This window comes from Orcinus orca, chromosome 11 (assembly GCF_937001465.1).
Source record: "Orcinus orca chromosome 11, mOrcOrc1.1, whole genome shotgun sequence".
NCBI classification, from domain to species: domain Eukaryota; kingdom Metazoa; phylum Chordata; class Mammalia; order Artiodactyla; family Delphinidae; genus Orcinus; species Orcinus orca.
Window position 1 is genome coordinate 88,420,926 of NC_064569.1, and position 10,703 is coordinate 88,431,628.

The 10,703-nt window shown below is 42.3% G+C and overlaps 1 long non-coding RNA gene across 1 annotated transcript; it reads right to left on the minus strand.

The window, feature by feature from the left end:
- Positions 1-7,359: 7,359 nt before the first annotated feature.
- LOC117201136 (uncharacterized) lies at positions 7,360-9,871 on the minus strand. Its single transcript, XR_007470112.1, has 3 exons — positions 9,086-9,871; positions 8,191-8,286; positions 7,360-7,867 (listed from the first exon to the last, which is right to left on the minus strand). It is a non-coding gene; the product is annotated as an uncharacterized LOC117201136 (long non-coding RNA).
- Between the last annotated feature and the right edge of the window lie 832 nt (positions 9,872-10,703).

Here is a 10,703-nt window from a genome sequence, read left to right on the forward strand (position 1 = left end):
TTCATATCCACATGGAGTTTATCTTCTAGCAGATGGAGATATAAAATAAACAAACAACAAGACAAACCAAAATGTGTAGATTGTCACGTGCTATGAAGGAAATAAGGGAATGTAGTTGATGGGGTGGTCTTGTAATTGGTAGGGTGATGTAACTGGGGGAGAAGTGCTTCTGTTAGGATGGGCCAGGAAGGCTTCTCTGAGGAGGTATATCTGAGCTGAGATCTGAGCATTAGAAGCCAGGCAGGCAAAGCCCTGAAGGGAATAGGGTGGAGGGAACAGCAAAGGTGGGCCAGTGTGTCTGGAATGTAGCAAGAGCAGAAATAATGATATTAGACATCTAAGTGGCTGCGTCAGGTGGGTAGTTGGAGTTCCCGGGAGAGGTCAGCTGGAAATATGAATTTCCAAGTCATCATGCTAGAGGTGGAATTAAAGCCACAGAAGTGGTGAGATCATCTGAGGCTGTTTCCCGTGGTGCTTGTGCTACAGGAGGGGTGCGGGATAATTTCAGGTGATACACAGATAAACACTTGATGTTGTATTGTGATTATTTTTAATGTATTAGAAAAAAAACACCCCAGAACCAGACATGGAAGAAGATGAATGACATGACACAGCACATGGAAAAAAATTCATAAAGTACCTCTAAATATTTCTGTCTTTTCCTCTGAGTCTTCCCTGAGCGGCAGCATCACCTTCTCCCCTCTTCTCTCCCTCTTCTCTCTCTCTGTCTCATCTCTCCTCCCCAGAGCAGCTTCTTACCTCTACCTTCCTCCCCTGCTCCCCTACTTCTCTCCCACCCCCTTTTCTTTTCTCGGTCAGAAATAGCTCTTGCCCAGCCTCCTGTTTCCATCTCATACTCATTAACCAGCTGCATAAGAATCTGCTCGACTTAAAAGGACACTGAAAATTGTAAAATAACAGTATTTTTTTCTGATGTAAATATTAATTTTTCTTTTTGGCACAAAAGGCCTGAAAGTCCAACCACATCTTGGTGAAAACCCGTCATTGGTGTGTAACTTAGGACTTTGGGCACAGGATTTCAGGAGAAATCTTGGGAAGGGTGGCCTGGATGAAGGAGAGGGGAGAGGATTTAAAATGGTGGGGGAACCCCATCCTGCAGTCCTTGAGAGCTCTGGCCTCACATGGACCTGCCCTGCCCACCCCAACTCTGGGATCTTGGGCAATTTACTTCTTTCCTTTGAGTTTCAGAGAATCTTCTGTAAAAGTGGGGATCACATTTACTTTGAAGAGTCATTATAAAAATTAAACTAAGTGAACTAGCACATATTAAATTTTTCCTACAGTGTCAATAAATTAGATGCATTATTACTTGTATTTCCCCATTATTATTTTCAATTAATAATTTAAAAGATATTTTAAACAACTTTTATTTTAAAGAAATGTACAAAGTTTAATTTTCATGATATTCACTTTTTACATTTACCCTCTATTTGGAAATTAACAAAAGTTTTCCCTTTATATAGCTTTTCCTTTCAAACAAATTTACATACACTTTAAGATTTGGGTTGACTTATGGGGAAAAATAAATAATTAGTACAGCTCATGTGGGACACGGGATAATTTTGGGAAAAGGTGCTCAGATAATTGAAGTTTAAGAAACAAAGATAGAAGAAGAGATTACAGCTGGTCTGTTTTATCTTATTTGAAAGGGGTCTTAGAAATCAACTCAAGCCTTACTTTCTGTTCAAGGAATTGTTTTCAGGTAAATTTGGCAAATTTGTCATTAAAAACAACAAAAGCTGGGCTTCCCTGGTGACGCAGTGGTTGAGAGTCCGCCTGCCGATGCAGGGGACACGGGTTCGTGCCCCGGTCCGGGAAGATCCCACATGCCGCGGAGCGGCTGGGCCCGTGAGCCATGGCTGCCGAGCCTGCGCGTCCGGAGCCTGTGCTCCGCAACGGGAGAGGCCGCAACAGTGAGAGGCCCGCGTACAGCAAAAAAAAAAAAAAAAAAAATCCAGCAGCACTATATCCAGTTGCGTTATTTATTTTAGTTTTAGTTTTTCAGATTTAATTAAAGATTTGCTGGGAACTCCTACTTATCCAGCCTACTCACGATGATAATCTAGAATGCAAGCTTAATTATTTCACTTATTAACGGCTGACAGTACATCAGTCTCTGCAGATCAAGGGGGTACCTTTAATTAATACTCCAAAAGAAAAATTATAATCAACTAGCTAGAATCTTCATTAAAGAAAGATACAGGAACGGAGCATCCTAGTTCTTGGTTTCTAGAATGTCTGGGCTATTCCTGTATAGAAAGAAGCTATCTGAATATAAGACTTTTTCTGAGCTTGGAAACAAATTGTTATTCTTTGTGGGAGACAAAAGTGCGAGGGAACGGGGATTCTGTGTATACGAGGGGATGAGCCAGATAAAGCAGTTTTAGGGCAAAAGATACTGTGAGTTCCCATCCCTCACCATCCCCTAACATTTTGTATTGATGAAATCTGGTTAAAAGGAAACCCTGAAGAGGGATATAAGAGGTAGAGAAAAATAAGAGCTAACATTTATTGAGTGTTTGTTATGCTCTGGGCATCATCTGTATTTGAACTCATTAAATCCCCACCAAGACTGTTCGAGGTAATAATATTATTTCCATTTTATAGATGAGGAAACTGAGAGGTTAAGTAATTTTGCCTAAGTTTAGGCATCACAGCTAGTTTGTGGAGCCAGGATTCAGGACCCAGGTGTTCCATTTCTGGGAGTCTAGGAACCACTATTGTTAAGATTACTTTTATGGTTAAGATTACTTTTATGGTTAAGTTACTTCTGGGAGGCTCTTAACCACTATGCTAAGCTGCCTGTTTTAGGAAGGTCACAAAAGGGCAACCCACAGTCTAGGGGATGTGGAAGGTGAGGAGAGAGAAGGATGCTGTTGCTAGGCAACACATCTGGTTTTCTGAGCTGCTAATTGAATCTGAGTAACATAGATATATGTGTTTGTTTGAAATTGCTAGATTATTACTGACCAGAGGAAACTGCCTGGAATTAGTGTAGCTCTTGAGAGAGAGCAGTGATTCTACAGTTCGCTCTGGAAGGGCTAGGGAGACATCAGGCAGAATCACCCTATTGCCTGGCAGCATTTCTCCCTCTCTTCCCAGCTCGGTCCCAGGCCATACGCCCCTGATGTCTGTGTGATGACGTTTCTGGGTGGGCACTGATGACTGATTCAGACCATGGCCTCTCCCACCAATCACACTCTGGAATGGTTTATGGCAGTGACTCCCTCCTGGTTTTGAAAAATAAACAACCCCACTTACCCACTGAACCTTCACTTATTGTTGGTTATTTAAAAGGGAGTTACTTTTTATTTTTTGCAGTTCAAAGTGAATTTAAATTCATGCTAAAATTTAAATGTACTTTCCTATAACTTTTATGAGACATGAGAAATCTTGTGGAACCAAGAGAGTGTGATACATCTCTGAAATGTCTGAGAATCACTGGTGTGAGCCCAATTCCACGAGACAAGGATTTCCCTACCTTGGCGCTATTGACATTTCGGTCGCATCGTTCTTTGACTCAGGGGGCTGTCCTGTGTATTGTAGGATGTTTAGCAGCATCCCTGGTCTATACCCTGATGTTAGCACCACTCCCTCTTACCCGAATGGTAACAAAAATGTCTCCAGACTATGCCAAGTGTCCCCTGATGGGCCTTCACTGAGAACCGAGAAAGTAAAGTATATTATTCTGTCTAGCTCTTGCAGTAGAAAATGTCACTCCTCCTAAGGATCAGATTCTAGTAGTCCTAATAACACTTTTGTTAATTACCCAATAAATATGTGAATAACATTCTCTTGGTAAAAGATTCAAACAATACTGAAGTTTACAGATCTAACGGTGAAAATCCTCAAGGTCCCCCACCCGCCTTGTCCCTACCTCCTGTGTGCGTCCACTTAGTTTGCTTTCCAAGGACATTTTTCTTTCTTTCTTTCAATACATTCCAGACATCTTCATCTGGTCCATGGATAGAGTCTTAATCATTTCAACAACTACTGAAGATGTTTTTTTCTAACTTGTATGGCTCTCATTTCAACTCACAACATTTTTAAAAGCCCATTTCAATTTCTCACCAAGCACAGCTACCTCAAAAGTCTTTTCTAAGTGTTAGAAAAACCCAGAACAACCACGGCAAGAACACATGGCATAAACCAGTGGTTCCCAAAGTGTGGTTTCATAGTAGCATCATCTGGAAACCATTAGAAATGCAAATTCTCAAGCTCCTGTCCAGACTTGCTAAATTAGAAACTCTGGAGATGGGATTCAGCAATCTGTGTTTTAAAAAGCCCTCCAGGTAATTCTGAGACACCCTAAAGGGCAAGAACTATGGGTATGTAGATGAAAGCTCAAGATTCAAGAAAGTGGATTGGATTTGTAAGAAAACAGCGAAACTGAGGCCAACCTGACTTTCTCTGGTAGAGACAGAATGAGGATCTTACTCTTCCAAACAGATATATGAAGAACTCAGAGATAAGCATGGATATCTTTATGTCATTCTGAATCTTGCTTAACCAGCCCTCACATTGGAGCTGGGGGTCGAGTGTTGTTGAAGATGGATAAGACCTGCCTTTTCCCCTTGAGAAACTCGTAACCTAGGATTGGAGAAAGACTGGTGCACAAATAATTGCACTATGATGGGATGGTTAACATTGAAAAGGATGTTCCAAGTGCTCTCAGAGCAAAAGGAAGGAGCGACACACTCTGCTTAAAAGAAGGGTAGGAAAGGTTTCCAGGTAGAAGGATAAGCATGTGTAAAAGCACAGAGGCAAACTGACTTGGTGCAAGAGGATATAAAGGGGAGGAGGAGAGGCTTTCTGGAGTAGCGCAGTGTGAGTAGTCTTCAGGGATCATTGGGCAGATTGAAGAAAGAGGTTTCTAGCTAGATTATAAAGGGTTTTTGTCATGCACCGAAATTTGATTTACATTCAGAAAACAAACAGAAACTCAACAATAAGAAAACAAACAGCCTAATTAAAAGTGGGCAGAAGATCTGAACAGATACCTCACCAGAGAAGATATATAGATGGCATATAAGCATATGAAAAGATGCTTGGCATTGCCATTAGAAATTGCAAATTAAAACAATGACATACAACTATACACCTCTTAGAATGGCTAAATTTTTTTTTTAAAAAACTGACAATACAAACTGATGGTGAGGATACAAAGCAGTAGGAACTCTCATTCATTGCTGATGGGAATGAAAGATGTTTTCCACTTTGGAAAAGTCTGGTACTTTCTTACAAAACTAAACCTAGTCTTACCATATGACATAGCAGTAGTATTCTTAGGTGTTTATCCTACTGACATGAAAACTTAGGTCCACATAAAAACCTGCACAAACACAAATGTTTCTAGCAGCTTTATACACAATTGCCCCCAAATGGAAGCAACCTTCAATAGGTGAATGAATAAACTGTGGTACATCCATACAGTGGAATGCTAGCCGGCATCAAAAAGAAATGAGCTATGGGGCTTCCCTGGTGGCGCAGTGGTTGAGAGTCCGCCTGCTGATGCAGGGGACACGGGTTCGTGCCCCGGTCCGGGAAGATCCCACATGCCGCGGAGCGACTGGGCCCGTGAGCCATGGCCACTGGGCCTGCGCGTCCGGAGCCTGTGCTCTGCAACGGGAGAGGCCACAGCGGTGAGAGGCCCGCGTACCGCAAAAAAAACAAAAAAACAAAACAACAAAAAAAGAAATGAGCTATGAAGCCACAAAAAGACATGGATTAATTTTACATGCATATTGCTAAGTGAAAGAAGCATGTCATGAAGCCATAAAATGCTACATACATAATTGATTCCAATTATATGATATTCTGGAAAAAGCAAAACTCAAGAGATGGTAAAGAGGTCAGTGATTTCCAGGGGTTGGTGGTGGTAGAGGAGGTTGAAGCACAAACGGTTTTTTAGGTTGCTGAAGTATTCTGTCTGATATCATAATGGTGAAACAAGACATTAAGCGTTTGTTGAAACCCATAGAACTTTACAGATCAAAGAGTAAACCTTAATATATGTAAAAAATGTATGTGTTAAAAAAATCACTTAGGAGATTGAGGCATCCAGGATGGTATGCAGAATGTGACAAAAGAACCTAAATGTAGTACAAATGTGCAAAACAACCTTGCTGAAGGGGGTGGGGGAATAAGGTACGGACCTACATAACTTCAGGAGTGAATGGAGTCTGTAAGACTAAAGGCAACAGGAACTGTTGTTTAAGCACTGTACCCTAGTTAATAATGTCGTTTCCCACAGGGGTATGGGTTCACAATTCTGAAACCACTATACCTGTCCACTGGAATTGAACAATTAAGTAAATGGATGGTAGATGGTGGAGGCCAGAGGTTACAGATGAGCAAGGGAGGAGGCCAGAACTGATCCATGTGGTAATGGATTAGAGTTGAAGACATCAGAATGAACTCATGCTTAGCTTAATACAGACATAGACAGTTACGTATAGAAACAGTATACACCTGTATGTATCTCCTTGCTCTGTCAGCTGAGAAGGGCTAGAAGCAACACCACCCCAATAGCAATGGACACACCTGGCCCCAGATCTTGGCTTCTAATACCATTTTCCAATAAAAAGGAACTAGGGTTCCTTGGGAAAATGGCTGATTCTGGGTTTGGCACAGGATATACACAAAATGATCCTGGAGCATCTTATAGTGCCAGGAAGAAAATGCTCAAAAATGGAATGAAACAAATGAAAAAAAATCCTCAATGATGTCAAATAGCCAACTGCAAGATCTCCCAATGGCCAAAGGTAGAACAATCTGGCAACAAAATAAATGGAGTAGTGTTGCACTATAAGCCAAAGTATAAAATAAATATAAGTCTCAATTGATATAAATAAATGACTGTATAAATAGAGAATAGACAAATCTGTGTAGAAATTAAAATGATTTATATAGATACTCAGCCCCTAAAGAGGTAGGGTATAACTCCTACTCTTTAAGTGCGGGCTGCACATTTTCATCCAAAGGGTACAATATAAAGAGGAGAAAAAAGGAGTAACTTTACAGTGGAGATGCCAAGTGATCTGGGTTAACATCAAATGTGAGGAGTCATCCTGACAGCATGCACTGTTGCTATGATGTGATGACAACAGCGCTTTGCTCACTGGTCTTCTTCCCAGAAGCACATTACCTCAGTCGTGATATTTTCATGAGAAAATATCAGACAAATCGCAATTGAGGGACACTATATAAAATACCTGACCAGGACTCCTCAAAACTGTCAAGGTCATAAAAAACAAGGAAAGTCTAAGAAACTGTCACAACCCAGAGGAGCCTAGGAGACATGACTACTAAATGTAATGTGACATCCTGGATGGGATCCTGGAACAGAGAGAGGACGTTAGGGAAAACCCGAGAAAATCTCAATAAAGTATGAATTTCAGTTAATAAAGATATCTATATTAATCCATTGATAGTGACAAATGTGTTATACTAATCTAAGATGTTAATAATAGGGAAAATTGGGTATGTGGTATATAAGTCTTCACAATAATTCTGTAACTCTAAAACTGTTCTAAAATAAAACATTAAAAAAACCCTAGAATATAAAAAAAGAATGTATATATGTGGATAACTCAGTCGCTTTGCTGTGCAGCAGAGATGGCACAACACTGTAAATCAATTATACTTCAATTAAAAAAAAAGCCTGCAGAGAACCAATGAATGGATTCCCAAGGAAGAGTGACATCACCCCTTTGTAATATTCTATGAAATGGTCCATTTAAAAAAAAAGAGGGCTTCCCTGGTGGCGCAAAAAAGAAAAAAAAAAAAATTTCTGAACTCTCTGAAAGTTGCAGTGCCTGTTGCTTGCAGACATTAAGGTGACATCCTGCAAAAGAGAAAAACAAATTCTCATGGAGGGAGACAGTTGAGAGAAGGGGTATATAACATTCTCATGGACGTTTGAGGTTTTTTTTTTTTTTTGCGGTACGCGGGCCTCTCACTGTTGAGGCCTCTCCTGTTGCGGAGCACAGGCTCCGAACGCGCAGGCTCAGCGGCCATGGCTCACGGGCCCAGTCGCTCCGCGGCATGTGGGATCCTCCCGGACCAGGGCACAAACCCGTGTCCCCTGCATCGGCAGGCGGACTCTCAACCACTGCGCCACCAGGGAAGCCCACCTTTGAGGTTTTGAAGGACTGTCCTCCAGAGTACCTTAAATCTTGGCTGTGCCTTGGAGATGCTCTGGTTCTCCAGGACCCTCCTTCACTCCTGCGGTTGGATTGCTTCCTCCATCCTAGTGGTTACACTCTATTGGGCAAAGGATCGAGATGAAGATCCCAGGTGGATTAGTTTTCTATTGTTGTCCTAATAAATTACCACAGACTTAGTAGTTTAGAACAAAAACCAAAAGGTATTATCTCACTGAATCTTTACAGAATACTCGCCTGATAATGCTAATTTTTACTATTTCATTTTTACAGGTTTATGTAGTACTAAGAGGTAGACCGTGGTAGACGGTCTCTAAAGATGGACACCATATTAGCCTTACACTACTTCCTCCAAGAATATTATTTCTGAGAGAAATAAACTTATATCTTGCTTAGGTCACTGTTATGTCAGATCTCTGTTTGAGTAGCTAAAGCTATATCCTGACACAGCCTCCAAATATAGCCATTTTCCAGGTTCTGTGATTTCTGTCTCTGAACCATCTTCCCTGCCCATCGCATTGTCTCCATTCCCACTGTCATGCCACCAGTTCCTTCTTCTCTCAGTTACCAAGAGAGCCTCCTAACTGGGCTGGTCTCTGGTCTAATGGTTTTCAAGGCAATTCTCCTCCTAGGGGATAGGGGATATTTGGCAAAGTCTGGAGACATCTCTGGTTCTCACAACCAAAGGTGTGGTTATACTGGCGTTTTGCTGATAGACATCGGGGATGGCGCTAAATATCCTACAAGGCACAGAACAGTTCTCCACAGCAAAGGCTTGTGAGGCCCAAACGTCAACAGTGCTGAGGTTGAGAAATCCTGACCTAATACATCTCCCGTATTCCACCAGTGATAGATTCACACTTACTTCAGATCTGACCCATGCCCCTTGTGGTACACACCTGTCAGACTCACGGCCTCCTATCATCTTTTGTGCAGCCTTCCTACATTTGGGGAAATCCGACTATTATAAGTCACACTTCCTCAAGGAAAGAGTTCAGACCCGAAATTCCAGCCTCCTTTGCAGCCAGGTCTCAGTTTCTTCCCTCAATCAGATGCAGCCCATGAGCCTTTGATTTAGAAGTAAGCAAGGTAAGGAAACAGGCTCTTTTGGACGCTTGGCATTTTGTTGGTGTCAAAACATGTGGCATTTGAAGGTGGCCGCCATTCCTCAGCGGTTCCTGGCAGTGGTGACAGCAGCTTCCTCCAGGGTGGGGTAGGGCAGCAGCAGCAATCCCAGTCATGAGAGTTTCCTCATCAGGCCAGTTCTTCAGCGTGTTTCTGAGCGTCATTCCTGGAAGCTTAACTTGGAGTCACTTCCCCAGAATCCCCGAGCTATCCGGTATCCTTTTAATGTGTTCTTCTTCTGCTTAGTCAGAGTCAGCCTCTATTGCTCAGAACTAAGAACCCCGATAGATAAAGCCTCCCCTGCTTAAAACTCTTCAGTGGCTTCCCATACATTCTAGAATGTGTCCCATATCCTTTGCTTAGCTCGAGGCTCTTCTTTATCTGGGACATACCCACTCTGTCCATGTTGAGCCACCCTGGTCCTGTCACCCTTCCTCAATTCCATATTGCTTTGCCACTCAAGAACCCTCCTGGCACAGCAACCCTTCTCTATGTCCCCAGTCCCCAGAGCTGTTCTCATCTCTATCATAAACAAGATACTTTTTTATGCTCTAACACAAGAGGTGATTCACTTACCTGTAAGCTCTGCACAGGTAGGCACGTGTCTTCTCAGCACCTAGGACCATATCTGGCACAAAGCAGGTGATCCATACATACTTATTTAATGAATGAAGGTCAGTGTGGAAAAGCACTGCCACCTATTGGGAGAAACTTTATTCAACTCTTTTATGATTTGGAAAATGGTTATCATACAAGGATGAAACTTGATGATACTTTGTTCCTCACCTAAGTCATCATCCTCACCATTATTGCCAGGCCCTCTGTGGTAGCCAGACTCCCAGATGGCCCCCAATGATCCCTGTCTCTTGGTACTCAGCCCTTTGTGTTGATTCTCCCACACTGAAGGCTTGGATTGTGATCAACAGAATGTGAGCGAAGTGATGGTGTGTGACTACTGAGATGAGATCATTAAAGACATGTGGCTTCTGCCTTGGTCTCTCTGGGATCGCCGGCTTTGTGGGAAGTGAGGATGTCACTGGGACACCCAAGTGGCCCGATGCGGATCCATGCAGTGAAAAGCCGAGGCCTCCGCCAACAGTCATGTGATTGAGATACTCCAGCCCTGACCCACACCTTGACTGTAATCTCATGAGAGACCACGACACAACCAGCCAAGCCCAGCCCAAACTCCTGCACGGTAGAATCTGTGAGACAATAAATGTTTGTTGTCTTAAGCTGTTAAGCTTTGGGGTGATTGTTATGCAGCGACAGATTACTAATATACTCTTCGACACAGATCACTGACTACAAGTTGTTTTAATTTTGCTGTAAGGGGAGAAACTACCAGAGCCTGGGCTCAACCTAAGGTTTCTCAGAGTGTATGGTGCTGGA